General features: G+C 37.6%; 1 protein-coding gene across 1 annotated transcript in view; it reads left to right on the forward strand.

The window, feature by feature from the left end:
* Positions 1-3,318: 3,318 nt before the first annotated feature.
* Positions 3,319-20,379, forward strand: part of ddr1 (discoidin domain receptor tyrosine kinase 1) — a 127,680-nt gene continuing 110,619 nt past the window's right edge. Inside the window, 1 exon segment of the mRNA XM_055163267.1 lies at positions 3,319-3,405. The gene's annotated coding sequence lies outside the window, so the exon portion shown is untranslated.

Genomic DNA, 20,379 nt, shown 5'->3' on the forward strand with positions numbered 1-20,379 from the left:
TAAACGATACGATATATATCGATATTTCAATATTTCTGCACACCCCTAATTCGGGATGTAACAATATCCAAATCTCTCGGTACGATATTCTCACGATATACATCTCACGGTACGATATTTATTGTGATATTTTGTGGAAAACTGTGAATTTTCTACATTTTCCTCACCTGGACAAGACTTAATCCAAAGAACTAAGACGTAAAAGTGTTTAGAACTGTTATTTCTTCTTGTAGTTTGCACTGAAATGGAGCAAAGGATCATGGTCTATGTAGTTCCCTCTGACTTTTTTTTAGCTATTGCTGCACCATAACTCTTAATTTTTTTTATTTTTTATTTTTCCCATTAAAGTTTATTGGAAACAAAGGAACAAAATATACTGTACACTGACACAGCATTTCAATTATAGTCCCCTTTCTCCTTTTCTAAAAGTAAACAAAGTCACTGTACTTATATTATAGAAATTATCAAGCTTGCACAAAATAAAAAAGCTTGGTAATATTAAAACTAATAATAACAAAACAAGAAAAAAATGCATATATACATACATACATACATATATATATATATATATACATATACGCACATACATACACGATCAGAAATAAAAAATACTATGGTTTCATCGAGTCGTATTCAATTAAAATCGGATCTAAACGGGGCAACAAACATTCTCCATGTTTTCCAGTAATTGTCAAATTTGTCAAAGTCAAGTCTCATATTAAATGTCAGTTTTCATAACTCTTAATTTCAGCAAAGAGACTTGTAATTCGATATATTCTGATGGTCCATGATATTATTGTGAGAACTTTGACGATACGATATCACGATTTTTCGATTATTGTTACATCCCTACTCAAAAGATACAGGATTTAATTGTTTTGTAGCATTTCTAATATTTTATCACTTGAAACCCACGCATAGTCCAAGCTTCTTAAAACAAGACAAACTTTCTGAATTCAACTCAAAAGTTTCTTGCAGTTGTTTTCGGTTTGGTTGCTCACATTTTCTCACTTTGACTAGAAAATGCAGAGGTTTGATGAAGTTAGGCTGTTGGCTCGACTCCACAAGAACTCTCTATCTTCTGTGGGCTTCTGTATGAGCTCACTCTGTCGTAATATCACTCTCTTCTCAATAACCGCAGGGAAATATGTCTTTTTTTTTTTTTACATCTTGTTTGCCTGCTGCTCTTTCATACACTGCAAAAAAAAAAAAAAAAGGCGGTTAAAAAAAACCCAACCCAAAACATGAAAGCTGAGGTTTTATGCAAAATCGTCTTTTTGGAGTTTTCATGTTGAGACGTTGTTCCCTCCTCAGAAACACGCCTGAAGAGGTTTTAGATGTAATCCATGCATGTTTGAGTTATCTAGCAATCTCTCCTGGGCCCACAGAAGTGTAATACCCCCTCTTTAAGAATTCATAGACCTACTGTATGTGGTTTGAACTCGTTTTGATTAACCTAAATTATCTGAGTGGCTTTAAAGCAATTTTGACTTTGAATAAAATAGATTAAATACATTGTTTTTTCCTTTAAGATACTTTGGTACTGAGTTAATGTACCTAAACTCAGTCAGAATTACTCAAAACAAATTCATATCCTTCCAGACATCATATGATACTGATATTTTGTAGCTAAGGCCCTAAATAAAAAAATAAAAATTATGTCAAAAAAAGTTGTTTATACATGTTTTCTGTGTGTTTTGTATGAAAGAGTGTGATTTTTTTTTTTTGGTATTTCTGGTCCTATAGTTTTTATTACAACCAGATGACACAACTACAGCAGCAGATTGTGAAATAACAGGTTGTACTGAAAAAAATGATGTATAACACTTCATTAGGGGGTAAAAGGGGGGAGTTTTAATAGGCAAAATTAAGGCTACGTCCACACGACAACGCTCCTGGATTTTTACTTTTTTTTTGCGTGGTTGAAATAAATTTGCGTCCACACACGAGATGGATCAATAATTATTCATATCCAGACGACAACGGAGCAGTGACAATGTAATACATATGCCACACAAACAAACACCAGATGATGTTGATGGCAGACGCACACACGAAAGTTTAAGATTAAGAGGTTTTGATGCAACAGTGCAAATAAACTTAGAAGTCTCTGCAGCACAAACTCAACTCCTTTGTCCGCCCTGGTTGTTGTTATGGTTGTTACCGGTTGTTGCGTGGGGTTCTCTTCTGGTCACGTGGCGATGACGGGGTCGCAATGTCATTTTTTCCCCCAAAACTGCGGTTTGCTTGTCCACACAACAACGCAACGCCGGCATTTTCAGATTTCTCCACCCTTTCACTCACCCGAAACACCGGCTCAGTGTGGACAAAAGGCCAAAACGAATAAAAACTTCCCAGTTTCAACCAAAAAAGAAAAAAAATCCAGGCGAGGAAAAATTGCCTTTAGGTCTGGACGGGTTCAGTGCACTCTGTAACTTTTTAGGTGGAGAATTCGGCACCTGCTAGAGATGGCATTACTTTGACTATAGGACACTGGTGTCAAATAAACGGCCCGGGGACCGGATTCGGCCCTCCAAGACCGTTAATCTGGCCCTCGGCTGATTTTCTACTAAAATATTTTAATTATATTTTCTATTAAAATATTGGTGAATGAAGACTTGCCTCTTTCCAAACGCTCTTAAAGGACGATCGTTTTGACTGTTGACCGTGACACCCTCATCAACAAAATGTCAAAAATGAGAAAAGTGGACGCCAAGTGCAGGATGTTCCAAGAAAAATTGACTTATTCCTTTTTGCAAGTTAATGTTCAAACATTGTGTTGAAATTGCATTTTTCTTAAAGTTTCAGGTTGTTCATAATATTATAATATTTTATAAAAAGAAAGAGTTCATCAGTTAAAAAAGATTTCTGTAATAGATTTGTGTTTCTCTGCACAAATATTTGACCTTATTGCTATTTTTGAGGTAAATATGCCATGAGTTTTCTGATCCGGCCCCTTTGGGATCAAAGTAGGTTGGATACGGCCCCCGGACCAAAATGAGTCTGACACCCCTGTGATAGGATGTTCCACAGTAAGGCATTAAATTCAAATTCAGGAGGTTGCAGGTGGCATACCCTCTACCAGAAAAGTTACATAGTGCCTTTAACTCTCCTATGTTCTTTCTTTGTTTTTTTTTGTTTTTTTGTTTTTTTTCTTTTCCCAATGTACTTTTGACTTTTGTCCTTGTGACTTTTTTTCTCTGCCCATTGTCAGATTGGCACAGTGATGTCACCTGCCCCCCTCCCGTCTCTCACCTCTCCCTGCCCTCCTTTGGGGCTGTGCAAATTAAAAGCTAAACTAGGACCTGTGATCACACTCCTGTCTGAAAAACCAGCTCAGTGTCAAACGAAAAAGCTCAAATGACTTTCGCCGCGCTCCACTTCTTCATCACCGGCTACTCTCAGGTGAGCCGTCTTTCCTTTTTATTCGGCTGCATAACAGAACTTTTGAGCGCTTACCATATATTTTTAATGAGTACATAAAGTTGTTAAAAGTTCAGATACTCTCCGTTTAGTCGGCAGGTCAAGATGTGTTCAGACTTTTCTTTCATCCGTCAGGAGTACACTGCAAAAATATGCCAATATGGTTTCTATACTTAAAAGCTTTGAGTCTTTTTTTTTTAGTTTAGGTTTCCAAGATTTTGTTAGTTAATAAGTTGATTAAAGTTTGTCCCATTGCATTTATACTGTTTCAGGATGATGTTTTTAGAATTTTAAGGTAAACTAAAATGACTTTAATTTTACTTGTCAAGTTGAATTTACTCAAAAACAGTAAAATGTTCTTAATTGGATGGAATAAGTTTGTTTTTCTTAGATGTTTATTTATTTATAAGCGCAAAGAGTTGTTGTTTTTCTTATTTTAAGTGTAGCTAGACTTATTTTCATTTTTATATTTACTTTCTTCCATTGGTAAATCATTTTCAAGTGAAATTTATTGTTTCAAATCGTTATAAAACTTTCATAATTCATCTTAACTTGGCTAGATTTTAGTTTCTACAGTGTATATCTGCAGACTGCAATTGGAGTAAGTTTTGTTGACTTGTTTTGCAGTTCTGTCTCCACCAGTAATTTATTTAGCTCTGGGAACAGTGCATTAGAAAGATGAATCAGGTCATTTAAATAGTTTTATAGATACTCTTGTTTTTTTGCAGTGGAGTACGTGTTGTCTTTATAAGCCCTGGTGAGAAAAGCTGTACAGAATCATGCTGCTTGTACCGACTTGCATCGTGCTTCAACCTTGTGAACAAACTGAGCTGCAGTTACCTGTCACTCAAAAACCTGTTTCTTAAAAAACACATTTATAGTGTTTTTCTCCCTTTGTCGTGAGGGAACATGGAACATACATTCTCACGCTATTTTTAGGTTTGTACACGTAAAAAAGCCTCAGGTACAAACTGTATTCAGCAGCTAAACTTGCTGATTTAATCTGTTTAGTATCAACAAGCTGTTTCAGTCCTGTTTTAAAAGCACAAAAAGACAATCTGGATCATTTTAAACTAGAGATGTAACGATATCCAAGTCTCACAGTACGATATTTATTCCGATATCGTGGGAAAGCTCGTGATATGGAGAGGAGGCTCATGAGTAGGATGTAATAAACTCCAAATCTCTTAATACAGTATTTTCACAATATACTTGTCATGGTACGATAATTATTGCGATATTTTGTGGAGGCTAAACAAAATTGTTAATACGTCACTTCGTGCTCTACTGCGCATGTCTCCTGCTGAAAGAGCCGCTATCCTGCTGCAAGTAGTGAAATATTCAGCAGCAGAAAGAAAGTTTGGAGTGAGCGAGAAACTTGTGAGGGACTGGCAAAAAGCAGAGGATACTCAAACGGCAACGTAGAAAACCATAAAAGCTAATCGTGGGCTAAAAGATAAATTTAGCTAGAGTTGGGGAGTTGCTCAGAAGTGACACCGAGGATGAAGAATTCAATGGATTTAGTGATTTGGAGTGAGAGTGAGCGTTTTGTAAACTTGTTAATATGTTACATTAACAGCCTGTTGTTCTCTCTTCTATTGTTATTTCTATTATAATTACCCTCCGAAAAGTGCGACTTATATGTTTTTTTTCTTCTTCATTATGCATTCGTGAGGGAACATGGAACATACATTCTCACGCTATTCTTAAGGTTTGTGCACACAAAAAGCCTCAACAGGCTGTTTCATTACTGTTTTAAAAGCACAAAAACACATCTAGATCATTTTAAACAAGGGGTGTAACGATGTCCAAGTATCACGATACGATATTGTCTATGAACCTCATGGTACGATATTTATTGTGATAGTGTGGGAAAGCTCACGATATGGTGGGGAGTCTCACGATTAAGGATGTAACAATATCCAAATCTCTCAAAGTACGATATTTTCACAATGTACATCTCACGGTACGATATTTATTGCGATATTTTCTGGACTAAAACTGTTAATATGGTACTTTTAAATGCTGTGACAAGACTTAATCCAAAGAACTAAGACTTAAAAGTGATTAGAACTGTTATTTCTTCTTGTAGTCTACACTGAAATGGAGCAAAGGATCATGGTCTATATAGTTCTGTCCCTTTTTTGTTTTGCTATTGCTGCACCATAACTCTTAATTTAAGCAAAGAGACTTGTCTTGTGACTTATTATTGTGAGAACTTTGACGATACGATATCACGATATTTCGGTTATTGTTACATCTCTAATTTAAACGGTCCACCATGATGAGTTTATAAGTGCTTCTCACAACCCGCAGAGACCAGAACCAGAGTTTTGACGTCATAGTAAAGTACATTTCCTGATTATCCTGATTATCATACAAAAAACTCTTTGCATTTGACTTATTTTGACCTCAAGAGCTGCTTATACAATATATTTGTACTGGGGAAAAAAATCAGACATGGCCTTTTAATATTATCATATAATATTGTAGAAATCGTAATATTCTACTTCGGTGATTTTCTTATTAATTTAGCTCAAATGTAGACACAAATGCCGACGTTTTCCCTCCTCTCCTGCTGTCGGTCAACCTCAGTCCTGCTCTGAGTGACAGGTGGACCAACAACCGGCAACACTGAAGTGAATTTGACCGGCCTCTTTGATTGATCTCTTAAAGTAAATGCTGGATTTTTAATTTTTTTTATGTCATATGGTCCACCTAAATGGTAGTAATGCTGCACAAACACGGTGGCTACCTCATAAAAAAAACATTCTGGAAGTCCGTTGATGAAAGCATTGTTGACGTGCCAGAAAAACCTGCATTAATCAGCCTCCATTTGTGTATAACCGTGCAGATGTGCTGTGTACTGTGAGCTGCGCAGAACTCACAAATCACACCCTAACTCAATTTCATACAATATGTGCCGTCACAACCACAATTTCAAACTCAATTTTGATTCTAAGGAACGGACTCGATCCTCAATACCCCTTCAGATATCACAGTGATAATTAAAAACACTCTTTAGTCAGACAATAGAACGTGATTTTCAATTTTCTTTCTTTTAAATTAGCAGGCCTTATTATTGTTTTACTAATTTAATCCTTCGGTCATCTATTTATGTTTGAGTGGCCCTCTAGTCTATGTGCTCTTAGGCTATGTTCAGACTGCAGGGCTTAATGCTCAATTTGGATTTTTTTTTTTTGCGAGGTCGTTCACATTTCCAATTAAATCCGACTTGTATGTGATCTCTAGTGTGAACTTTAAATGCCCCAATCGTGTCCCACATTGGCATTGGAGGACAAGACGGTGTCACTCGAAGCGCGCATGATCAGTGTTTACGGAAGTCGCCTAAACATGAACGTGAGCACCTGGCGATTTTAAAGTTGCTGTCGTACCGGAGCCAGAACATGTACAGCTTAATTTTTTTTAAGGAGGAGATTGAGAAGGAGGTTTTTGGACATTGCATATTAATTAACTTGCTAACCTCGCTTTTCCTCCACTGAAAATTCTCTTGCAGTGTCTCTCTTCCAGTTTCGACCTACTTCACTGCAGAATAGTGACGTTTGTTGCTTGTTGATGACGTGTAGGTGGGATGAATGCGACCTGGCCGTTCAGAGTGAAGTCACATGTCAAAAGATCGGATATGTATCGGTTTTAGGAGCATATATCCAAGTGGACTGGGTCGCATTTGAAAAATCGTATCTGTGTCGTTCAGACTGTCATTAAAAGATCAGATACAGATCGTGAAAAAATCGGATTTGGGTCACTTCGGGCTGCAGTCTGAACGTAGCCTTATACTTGTTCTGATACAGCTCAAGGTTCAGTTCTGTCTTATAATTCTTTTTTAATATTGATACTTGATACTAAATGACTAAATGAGTGTCTAATTTTGATACTGGTTTTAATATCAGTTAGTATCTGATTTTTCACAGCCTTGACAACCGTACAATATATAATACATGACATCGTGTTCAGTTGTTTGAGAGAAGTAATAGTACTAATAATTAGGGGTGAGACAAAACTCGAGATGAGATCCACAAGAACAAAGATGAGATTTTGACGAATAAATTGCAGATCAGTTCTCAGTGATACTTTTGCTGCCATTGTAATGTTACTGTTTTAAACTACAGCTTCTCTCTCACTCAGAGTAGCACGCCCAAGTTTTGAAATATGATTTTGCTGAAGAAAATAGATTAGATGATAAATGGTCGTATTAAAACCAAATTATAGTTAATACGATATGGTTAGAAAACATGAGTTGGCATAATTAAATAGCACAGTTATACACTTATATTATTGTTATGCCTTGATTATTGCACAGTATGGAAATAAAGCTGGAGACAGGTTAATGGTCAGAGTTATGGAGAAGCAAGTCTGCACAGGTTAAGAATTCATGTTTGTTAAGGAATTTTTGTGCTATAAAACACATATAATTGAAAAAAAAATGCAAGGGAGATATGTTTAAGGCCGTACTGTGGAACATTCCAGACAGAGAAATAACATAATTTCATAATTTATTCATACTATAGCTCAGTGGTGTAGTGAGGACTTTTTAAGTGGAGGTACATGATTCGTGATTTCATCAATATGACGACCGCCCCAGTAAAAATCTGTAATATTTGATGTTTTTTTTTTTTTACTCAAAATGATGTGGAATCATGTTATTAACATTAACGTCGTTTATAATCACCTACAGAACATAAATCACAGGCTAGAGCACACAACCAGGAGGTCTAAACCAGGACTAAACCAGGACTGAGGACTAAACCAGGAGGACTAAACCAGGAGGACTAAAACCAGGAGGACTAAAAACCAGGAGGACTAAAACCAGGAGGACTAAAACAGGACTGAAAACCAGGACTAAAACAGGACTGAACCAGGACTAAAACAGGACTGAACCAGGACTGAACCAGGACTAAACCAGGACTAAACCAGGAGGACTAAACCAAGACTGAAACAGGACTGAACCAGGACTAAACCAGGAGGACTAAACCAGGACTAAACCAGGACTGAACCAGGAGGACTAAACCAAGACTGAAACAGGACTGAACCAGGATTAAACCTGGAGGACTAAACCAAGACTGAACCAAGACTGAACCAAGGACTAAAACTGAACCAGGACTAAAACCAGGACTAAACCAGGACTAAACCAGGACTAAACCAGGACTAAACCAGGAGGACTAAACCAGGACTGAACCAGGACTAAACCAGGTCTAAACCAGGTCTAAACCAGGACTACCCCCGCAGGTTGTCCGCAAAGCGTAATTGGGCGACTGCTGCACTTAGCCCTGTGAAGTGCGGAGCTCTGCGCCGGTCCTTTCGCCTGCGGTCACCTGATGGCCTACACAGGCGCACCTCCGGGCCCATCCCAACACTCAGTCCTGGTTCAATTCCTGGTTTTGTTCTGATTTAGTCCTGGTTCAGTCCTGGTTCAGTCCTGGTTCCTGGTTCAGTCCTGGTTCAGTCCTGGTTCTGTCCTGGTCCCTCATGTCTCAGGTCACTATAGGACAGTCCTGCAGATTTCATGAGCCTGTGCAGGTTGTTTTCACCGTTGCCAATAGCTCCAATTTGACATTTAAGTTGTAGCTATTTTATATTTGTTATTTTTGTATATTTTTGTACCACTCCGACTATACCCCTCGTATTGCTGTAGACTGTAGTTCCGTAGTATATATATATTAATCTATACTATGGAAAATTCGAGACAAAGCAATAACATTTCCATGGAGACAAGCAGGTGGCGGACCTTCCACTAGAAATGTTACACAGTGCATCTTTAAGTAGTGAGCCTGTGTCAAATCATAGATGTGATTTATTCATCCTTTTTCAGCTCAAATTTAATCTTAGCACAGAAAAATCACACAAAAAACACACACAAAAATCCTCATTAATACACAGAAAAATACTGATATCTTTCATATACAGAACAATAAGTGGATACAGTATTTACAGTGACAGACCTTCTCCCTCCTCATTACAGGCAGCCAGTTATTACAGTCTGGACTAGGCTCTGGTTTATGTAGCTGTATGTTAATGGCCCAGACCCATTACATCTATTATGTTCATTTTTCATGTTTGGTCATTTGGCTCTCGCTTCAAAACTCACTTTTCTGTTCTTTTTGTCGCCGGGCTGCTTTCATTCTGCTGTGTTTCTTTATACGCCTCTCCTCTTCAGTCCTGCTGCGTAAAAGCTACTGGAAATCTCTGTTCTGAATCCAGTGTGTTTCCTGGTCTTAATGAGTCATGCCGTGTTCCGCAGCATCACAAAATACAATGGTCCTGGATGATGTCTTTTACTCTACTCCTCTGTGATTCACTACTGCAGTCTTTTGTAACTGTGAGTTGTCTACATTACAAAAACTGAATCTAAATGGCTATGTCAGGAACGCTTTAAGAACTACACCTAATTACAATTAATAAAGCATGAAGAAAGACTTAAATTATAATGAACTAATATTGAGAATTATTCTGTCTTAGTAACTTAATACCAGACCATTTACCCCTGAGCCTTTAATTAAGTTGTTACTAAGTCTAAATCCTTCTTAATAAACCATTTGTTGATTATGAATTAAGTCTTAATTCAGCCCAAAAAAAAAATTAAGCCAAAAAAATTGACTCATATGAGAACATGTTTTTTCCATTATGGATGTGTTTATTGCACTGAAAAACATAAAAGTGTGTGTCCTTATTCTGAGTGGGCTTGCACCACCACAGACCTGACTCATATTTGGCCTGGAGAAAGGCCTCCTCCTCCTCTGCTCAACTTAATTTCTCTCCAGCGACAACGTCAGGAATCGGAATACATTAGACGGTAGGGCTGACTTATTAAGAAGTTGCCTATACGATAGAAACGTCGATACATAGGCCACGATACGATACATATCTAGATACAGTGAGTTTGATTCGAGTTCGATTGATATATTTCAGATCAAATCAACATGATTCAATAAAAAATATTGGCTAAAACATGGCTATGATAATAAAGTCTTTATTAAACCACTTCTTGTGCAAAGTGAATATGAAACACAAACATTTAAATCATCAAAACAGAGAATATGTCAAATGTGCTGCATAAAAGAGTTTTCTTCCTCTAAACGAGCAACAAAACTGTAGCGCTGTAACAAAATAATTTAGTCAAATATACCAAAAATACTCTTGGTGATATATCGATACAGCAGCCCACGATATCAATACTGTGTCATCACATTAAACGATACGATATATTGATATTCAGATATTTTTGCACACCTCTACTAGACAGTTTGCAAGAGTCCGGGCACCAGCCAATCAGCAAAGAGCCATACATTCTGTGTTGGCGACCATTCACGAAATTGAGGATTTAAAGCCGGAACAAAGAGAATGTTTGGTGAATTTTTGTCATGGTTCATGTTTGTCGTGGTTGTATTTGCTCATTTTGGTGTTTTTATTTGGACATTTGTCCTGTCTGCTTATAGTTTTGAGTTTTACTTCTTGTCTTGATTGTTTGCCCCACCCTAATATGTTTCACCTCTGTCTGTGTGCATTTATACCCCGTGTTCTCCTCTGCACTTTGTTGGTCCATTGTCTCTTTCAGAGTTTCATCTTGTCTCGTGTCATGGCAGTTTAGTTTAGAGTTTTGGATTTTTTGGATTTGTCATTAAATACTTTGAAGCAGTCCTGCATTTTGGGTCCTCCCTCTGTTTCTACATGACAATTTTATCAAGGGGAAAGACGTTATTGCCCTTCTTCCTTCAGGATTTGGGAAAAGCTTAATATACCAGTTAGCCCCGTTACCAGCGCGTCAAGACCAAATAGCAGCGATTGGTTAAATAAAAAAAGCACCCACCTACCATCGAGCAAACGAATCCTAATGCTGCGAGGTCAGGCGGTTTCCACAAAGTGAAACCGACTGCTCCACACCCAAAAAGTTACATACTGTCACTTTAAGGCCAATTAAAGTGTAGTTACTGTAAAGAATATAACTAAAATGTCTTCCTTATGTGAGTTTTGAAGAGGCTGTAGTCAAAATGATAGTATTTTTTACACTATTAAATAACCTGTTTTTAATTTAATGAGGTTTTATGAGTCAGCCATTGTCACTTTTTTCTTTTCAGTGACTCACAGTTATATTATATAATAAACAGCTCTAAGGACACAGTACCGTGCGCTGTTCAGTGGATGATACATTATCTGTGTAGTGACCAATTGCTGGCTGTGCGTTTCTGTTTCCGGGCAATTGTTTGATCAGAGTTACTCATTGTGTGTCTATTGTCCAACTCTGCTGTCCTTGTAACTTACTTTCACTACTGACTCAAAGCCCCCCGAGCTTATTCAGCCTTTGAAAATACCTTAGCACTGGTGTTTTTGTCGTTGTATAACCAGAGCTGTAGTCCTTTAGTCTATGGGCTGCTCGATGATCGATCAAAATGTGTAGTAGTCAGCTAGTTATTTTATTTAGACTGTAAGGATTTATATGGAACCACAGCTGTAAGGAGAAGTAAGGTCCTGTATTACACAAAATTGATTCTTGTGAGCTTTGAGACATGTGAGAATGTTGTTACCTCATCAAAAACATGTGTTGTGTAGCGGTAGTTTTCATGTTAACAGCTCTTTTTACCTTTAGTTCATTAGAGAAATCTGAAATCATCCAAACTGTTAGTGAAAGTGTGTGGAGTTTAACACTTCTGGTATTACCGCAAGACATCACAAGTAAACAAAAACAAAACACAACTCCAGGTATGTTTTTAATGAGGAAACAACATGAAAACATAGATCAGAAAATTGAATACAGTGGTCCCACGTTTATTGCCGGAGTTACGTTCTAAAAATAACCCATGATAGGTGAAATCTGTGAAGTAGTCAGCTTTATTTTTACAATTATTATATCTGTTTTAAGGCTGTAAAACCCCTCACCACACACTTTATACCATTTTCTCAGACAGGACAGTTAACCCTTTTTGCATCCTTCTTAAAACTTATTGCTGCTGTTGTCCTTATGTTATTTTTCTACTTCTTTATGTAATGAACCGAAGATTAATTTATTCTATAATGGAGCCTACAGCGCAGAGTCCTACACAGGCCCATTTTTGGAAACTTACACCCGCGCAGTAGTCCTGATTAGTAGTAGATTAGTCCTGGTTTAAACCTGCTTTAGACCTGATTTAATCCTGGTGTAGTCCTGTTGTAGTCCTGGTTTAGTCCTGATTTAGTCCTGACCCGCCCATGTGTAATCACAACCCACCCGCATTCCAGAATGTTAAAACCCGCCTGTTTCAACAGCTATTTGCCCTTACCTGACCCGGTGCAGGACTCTGCTACAGCCACGTAACTTCCTTCAGCATGTTCAGAAGTCCAGCTTTTTGTGCGATGGTTTGCATCTTCCTCTGCCTTTTGGGTGCGACCGCAGGAGCCTTAGCCGGTGCATAATATTTTCGTCAACATTGTGGGTTTTCTCGCGGAGAAAACGCAAAAATACAGCACTTCAGAATCACACTGCTAGAGATCGAACATTTATGTAAATTTGGCAGCTGAACACATTCTGTACTGTACAGGAGACACGGCACGGAGGAGATTGATTGATAATGGTCTACAGTTCCTTAGCCAATCAGGATGCACGTTGATGACACGTTAATGGGAAGAATGTGACCTGGCCGTTCAGACTGAAGTCGCATGTCAAAAGATCGGATAAGTATCAGTTTTAGGAGCACATATCCAATTGTCCTGGGTCACATTTGAAAACATTGGATCTGTGTCATTCAGACTGTCATTTAAAGATCAGATACAGGAGCATAGGGTCTAAAAAATCAGATTTGGGTCACTTCAGGCATCAGTCTGAATGTAGTCTTAGTCTCATGGCTGATGGTGTTGATACTTGTTCTACATATATTTCTATTGCAGAATGTGTCTGTAGTTACCATGGCAAGGCAATGCACACATTAGTAAACATAGCCAAAAAAAAAGTTAGTTATATATAGATAGTAAACACATTTTCAGGAGCCTGTGATCATGGTTCTCTTCAGGTGGACCGGGGGAGGAACACAACACACGTTCATACGCTTTAAAAAAACATGTAAAATTGCACACAAAAAATCTAAAGGTGAACCACGATATAGTGAGGGACGACTGTAATATGGGCCCTTAAATGAGTGAGTGAGAGTTGGTATTTTTTTGGTATTTATATGTAAATGTTTTTGGCACATTAAACCCACAATTCAGAAGTAGATGTGTTTATATAATTGTGTCCTAGTACTCTGCATAAATAGTTGTTTGTGAACTCCCATGCAGTTTGGGTCAGATACATAGAGATACACATTACACAATAGTTTTGATGCTCGTCCACCAAGAAATTCTTTTTGTTTAAACAACATGAATATTACAAGTAAAGTTCAACTATAAATACAGCTCTATCCATTGGCTTGAACGTGCGACGTGTGTTTGAGGAGGTTCAAATGAGGTTCAAAATACTGTAAGTCGTTATCTGGGCCATAAACAGATTGTAGCTTGCCATTTGCTGGAGAACAACATTTTATCACAAAGACAGATGTTATTAAAGAGTCTATAGCGACAACTGAACCAATCAAACTAAATAAACGCTGACTCTAGTCAACTACTTACAAAACTGCAGCCCTAATTAAAAACAGCTTGGTGGTAATGAATGAAACGTATTGTAGGCAAGTAAATGTGACGGCTGAAATAATGAAGCTGATGAAGATGAATGGACTTTAAAAACACAGAGGAGCACATCAACAAAGGAGAGAAAGTTTGGCGTAATGTGTTTGTAAAGCGATTTTGACACAAACACAGCTCGTGCTACTCAGACATGTGTGAATGAAACAAAACACAACTTCAGGTAAGTTTTTGATGAGGAACATGTCAGAAGTACGACATATTTATTAGTGCACAAAAGTCAGTTTAGTCTAATGTGGGATTGAGATGCAATGAATCATATTTTAATTGAGATCAAGATTCTGTCATCTCGTAATTATGTATCACTTATGGTCTTTTTAATTGAGATGTCCACAGCCAATCTGACATTCATTAAAAAAAATAAATAAATCTGTCACCAAAACCTCTGGCTATTAATGTCAGTTATTAAAATCTGTCTTGTTTATGTTCAGAAAATGACCAAAATTGACTTTAAGGTGGTGTCCACATGACAACATTTTTTGGTCGAAACGGTGAAGTGAAGTTTTATTTGTTTTTGCCTTTCGTCCACATGGAGCCAACGTTTTGGGTGAAAACAAGTTCCAGAGTGGAGAAATCTGAGAACGCCGGCGTTAAGTTGTCATGTGGACAAGCAAAACCGCAGCTTTTAGAAAACAATGACGTCGCGACCCTGTGTGTTTGTTTGTTGCAGAAGAGGAAGGACTTTGTTCGCGTTCACTCTTTGTAGTATTGTGTGTCCAGTGGCTCTGGTTGTATCCTGTTTATAGCTCCACATACAGGAGTGGCATATGTATTGTGGTCCGTTATCGTGTGGACGAGAATATTTATTGATCCGATACGTGTGTGGACGCAAGTTTTTTCAACCAGTAAAGAAAAAAATCCAGGAGCGTTGTCGTGCTGTTACCTCCTCAAAAACGGACCTGGAGTTGTGTTTTGTTTCATTTACACGTTTGAGTTATCCTTATTTGTCTGTCTGCATCTCCAAAGCTCAAAATGCTCCGTTCCACCTTCAGATGTCATGACGTCGTAGTAATTTTCAAGTTAAGAGCTGCATTTTACCTTTATTTCAGTGAGATTGGCATTTCCAGGTCTGAAAAGATCTAAATTACTCTAGTGAAGCTGTGTGGGGTTTAAAAACACAGTGGAGCACTTCCTGTATCACCATATAACATCACAAGGTGGAACAGAAGTGTTTTCTATTCAAGAAAACTGTTTAAATATGCAGGATTTGTGAGTTAAACATGTGTGAATGAAACAAAACACAACTCCAGGTCTGTTTGTGATGAGGAAACAACATGATAACAGATCAGAAAGTAGCGTAAATGGGCCTTTTAAACAGGATTTCGCTTCATATTGATCGAATAAAATGGTGTTTCATGTTTATGTCTAATCACCATCATCTGTAGTAGCACCCTAGAATATTTAACAAATGACGTACGGCTCAAAGCATTCACTCCAAGCAAAAAGGATCTTGTTTAAAGATAAAACCCACTGACACATTTCCGTAGTTAAATTGCCTCTTGTCTGTCACGCTTCGTTCTGTCCCAAAGAATCCCCGTAGTGTCCCGGAAGAGCCCTCGTCTTGTTCAAAGCTCAGTCTAAAGATTAATGAGCCTGTCTCTTTGGGAAGGAGTGGGAGGCCAGCGGGGCGTGAGCTGTGTCCTCATGTCCAAGGAAACCCAAAACAAAGAGCTCACCATGCACCGTGCACCAGACATTAGTCATGTTTAACCAAGCACAGACACAAGACTACACACTCTGATCACTCTAAGCTACCATATCCTGCTCCAGTTAGGATTTTAAAAAAGTTTGGTCACACTTTTAAGGCTCTAGTCCTTTAGGCTATGTTCAGGCTGCAGGGCTTAAGGCTCAATTTGGATTTTTTTAAAATGAAATCCGTTCACATTTCCAGTTAAATGCGGCTTGTATGTGATCGCCAGTGGGAACTTTAAACGCCCCAAAAGTGCTCAGTGTTTACGGAAGTCGTGTAAACATGGACGTGAGAAATGAGCATCTGGAGATTTTAAAGTTGCTGTCGTACCAGAGCCAAAACATGTACAGCTTATTTTTTTTAAGGAAGAGACCGAGAAGGATGAGGTTTTTGGCCGTGGCGTTTTATGAGGCAGTGGCAGCAACGTCCGTAGAAAGGAACGTGTGGGTGCAGAGTCGCAGCCAAGAGTGGTGGGATTGGGATGCGCTTCGCCGCTTCACTGACACGGAGTTCATGCACATTTTTCATATGACGAGAAGAACGTTTGTGTACATTTGTGAGCACCTACTCGTACCGCTCTTGTGGGAGGAAACTGTGTGACCTGGCCGTTCAGACTGAAGTCGCATGCCAAAAGATCGGATATGTATCGGTTTTAGGAGCTCATATCCAAGTGGCCTGGGTCGCATTTGAAAAAAATCATATCTGTGTCGTTCAGACTGTCAGTAAAAGATCAGATACAAGTCGCATAGGGGCGGATTTTGGTCATTTCAGGCTGCAGTCTGAACGTAGCCTTAGTCTCCTAGCCGATGGCGTTGATACTTTTTCTACATCAGGAGTCCCTAACCTGTAGCTCGGGAACTACCTGTAGCTCTCCACCCTCCTCCCAAGTAAACCATTGGTCTGAGTAACAAAGATTTTTTATTTATTTTACAAAAAAGGGCCTTGAGAGCCATCCAACCCAATATTTGCTCAACTTAAAGTGTTGAAAATGCAGGATATTGTTGACTTAAGTCTCCTCAGAGTCATGTATAAAGCAAAGTGCAATGTATTACCTGTAAATATTCAAAGACTGTTTGAGATGAGAACAAAACACTACAATTTAAAAGGAATCTACATGTTTAAAAAACCCAGATTCAGAACCAAGGTTATGGAGCGAAGCATCGCTGTGACAGAAGTTAACTTATGAAATAGTCTTGACAAAGAAATAAAAGAATCAAGTACAATGACGACATTTAAAAAACATATAAAATCGAATGCAGTGTGTATGTATGAAAAAGAAAACTAAGTTGTGTATAATAATGAAGATTTACTGTTTGCAATTGATCAGTAATTGTGCCTGAACTGATATGGAATGTTTAGTGACGATCGGTGTTGATGTTTTGTCTTGAAAAAGGAAAGGGGGGCAGATAACATAAGATTTTTTCTTCTTTCTGCTCCTTTTCATTCATTTCTTGTGTGTTTGATGTTGTGACACTGTCGATGTCTTTTTATGCTTTATGAATTAAATAAATAAATCAATAAATAAATCAATAAATTTGGTTAATTACATGCCTATTATCATTGTAAATGTATAATTTGGAACTTTGTGCACTAATAAATGGACAATGATTTATGTTTTGCAGGCATCTAACTGTACCCAAAGACTTATAATCGTCTCAATTTCTTGCGGCCCCTAAAATTCGTAGCTCTCTGGCATTTTAGTTTTGTAAAAGTAGCTCACCGGCGGAAAAAGTTTGCAGACCCCTGTTCTACATATATTTCTTTGATGGAATGTGTCTGTAGTTACCGTCGAAACACAGTGCACACATTAGTAAGCATAGGCAAAAAAAAGTTAGATTTTAGACTCAAAAGTGTTTTTAAACACATTTTCAGGAGCCTGTGATCACGGTCCTCTTCAGGTGTGTGATTTTCAACTAAAACAGTGAGTGTGACTAACTGGAAAACTGGACTTGTTTAACAGCATGAATCATCTCTCCTGTTGTAGTTCCAGTCACAGTCTGTTCTTTCTGGTTAAATTGTGTTCAAACAAAGCTCAGTTTGAAGTCTAAATTAACTACTTATTTCATTAGGGTTATAAGGATTTACTTGGGCCACAGCAGAAAGGAGGAAGCACGGAGTGAGTTAGCTGGAGTTTTTGGAGTTTATTCTGATTATTCTGAAGATGCTGGTTACTAGAACTTCTTGATACATAATAGTTGTTTCTTTTATGTGAGATTCTAATACTTTTTTAGACATTTTACCAGTGCCACACCCACAAATGTCTGTTATTTTCAATTAGACATTAAATGCTAGAAATGTGAAATTATTTTTTATATAAAATTGGATTCCTCGTGGCAATATACTGGAGTGCGCATTGCATTTAAGCTCCATCTGTAGGCTGGTCAATACGATGATGAAAATCCAATTGTGATCTGATTCCTGTGACTATCTTGCTGAAATTGTACTTCGTAATTCGCTGCTTTTTGATTTAATTAAACTCTACACACACTCTCACACAAACCGACCTCCCGTGTTGGTCAGCCTCTTTGCATATTTTCAAAGCTCAAAATATTATCGACGGTCCTATTGATGCATCCATGTGCGAGACTCTGGCATTTACACAATCTTGATCATTCTATTGGCACGTCTGTAATGAATTTCAGCCACATAAAGGCCAAATTCTGATTGATATCACGTCTGTAATGAGAAGGTTGAACTTAATATCGGAGACATTTCTGATTTTATGGGTGAAAATATGACGCACCGACATTGAAAAACATTTGAGCGTTCACTTCAGAGGTGTCCTAGAAATGCCCCAGGCCTTTGCCAAGACATAGCGCTGTATTACTGTGGGCTCTAATTATAGAGAGGCTGAGAACTGTCTACGGTGATGTAACGGCTCGGCTCCAAACACTTCTCCAGTGTCTGTCTCTGGGACTGTCTCTGTGTCACTATTACAGTCTGTAGGTGTCACAGTAGGTAATGATCAAGAACTTAGAAGACGATTTTTTTCAAGAAGAGGTTAGAAAATAAAACAACTAAATGGAAATCAAGTAAACCACACAGCAAAACTTTAAAAAATTAAATAAATCGAATTTAAAGGGCCCATATTACACTACTTTCTGATTGTTAAAATATTGTTTCCTCATCACAAACAAATCTGGAGCTGCCTTTTCTTCATTCACGTTTAACACACAAACCGAAAACACTCTGTTCCAACTTGTGATGTCATGTGGTAATACAGGAAGTGCTCCACTGTGTTTTTAACCTCCACACACCTTCACTGGAATCATTTCGTTCATTTCAGTCGTGGAATTGCCAAACTCTGCTGAACTAAAGCTAAAAGGAGCTGTTAACTTGAAAACCATCACTACAAGACAGCACAAAGAGGAACAGATCATTTTGAGTTTTAAAGTCCATTTTATGTACAAGATGCAAAAACACACACACACAAAAAACACAAAAAAGAAGCACAGATACAGAGAGCTGAAACTGCTGTGTCTTTGCTTTTTTTTTTTTTTGCATATTTTTTCTTTGCATATTTCCATTCAAACATAAAACTTTGAATCATTATTTGAATCATTATCACACTGAGAACTGTTAATTTGTTTTATTTATTTTGTTTAATTATTGCACTTTGATGAAGCAGCTCTGAATTTCATTATACTGTATAATGACAATAAAAGCTTTCTATTCTATTCTATTCTATCATTTGAGTTTTAGAGATGCAGACAGACTAATAGTAAAGTGTTACTTAAACATGAATGTGAATAAAACAAAACACAACTCCAGGTCTGTTTTTGATGAGCAGGGTTCCCACAGTCATGGAAGTTGAAAATGTAATTTTCCAGGCCTGGACAAGTCATGGAATTTTGTAAATTCAATGAAAGTTTTAGAAAATTTTAGTATCTCTTTCATGCAACTAGAACGTTCTGTTAAGATCTCATTAGGCTATTATGATAATTTCCGAACGTATGCGCCTTTTTTTTTTTTTTTTTTTTTTTTTTTTTTAAGAGATGACATTAAATGCACTGACAGTATTTTTAATGTTAAAAAACTGTAATCCCAAACCATAAGGCGAGTGGAAAGGGTTAACATTTCATATTTATCACTAAAAGTATGATCAGTTCTACACATGGAGGATACCATAAAGTCATGGAAAATTCACTTTAGGTCATGAAAAAGAGTGGGAACCCAGGATGAGGTAACAGCATTATATCATGACTTATACCTCTAAGAGTCAATTTTGTATTATATAGGACCTCTAAGTAGAAAAACAACTCATCAAATTCATCAGTATTGTTGTTTTAAAGAAAAGCAGAATTTGAATTTTGGTTTTGTAGTTTTTAATATAAACCTGTATTAGATCTTGTGGCATTTTGAAATTTAGCTCAATTTCTGGGTACATGTAAAGGAGACAATAAATATTATGCAAAATCGACTTATAAGAGCTTTTAAAAGTTCTGCTGCGTAAGCTTTATTCTCCAATATTCATGTAACTTTTCTCCGAATTCTTATCCTCATGGAGATGTTATCGCTTTGTCTGGAAGTTCCACATTATGGCATTAAATTTACCTACCTCCATGGAGACAAACAGGTGACACCACTGGGCAAAGTATAAA

Source organism: Boleophthalmus pectinirostris, unplaced genomic scaffold, assembly GCF_026225935.1.
Source record: "Boleophthalmus pectinirostris isolate CB_2022bp ecotype Guang Dong unplaced genomic scaffold, ASM2622593v1 HiC_scaffold_6, whole genome shotgun sequence".
NCBI classification, from domain to species: domain Eukaryota; kingdom Metazoa; phylum Chordata; class Actinopteri; order Gobiiformes; family Gobiidae; genus Boleophthalmus; species Boleophthalmus pectinirostris.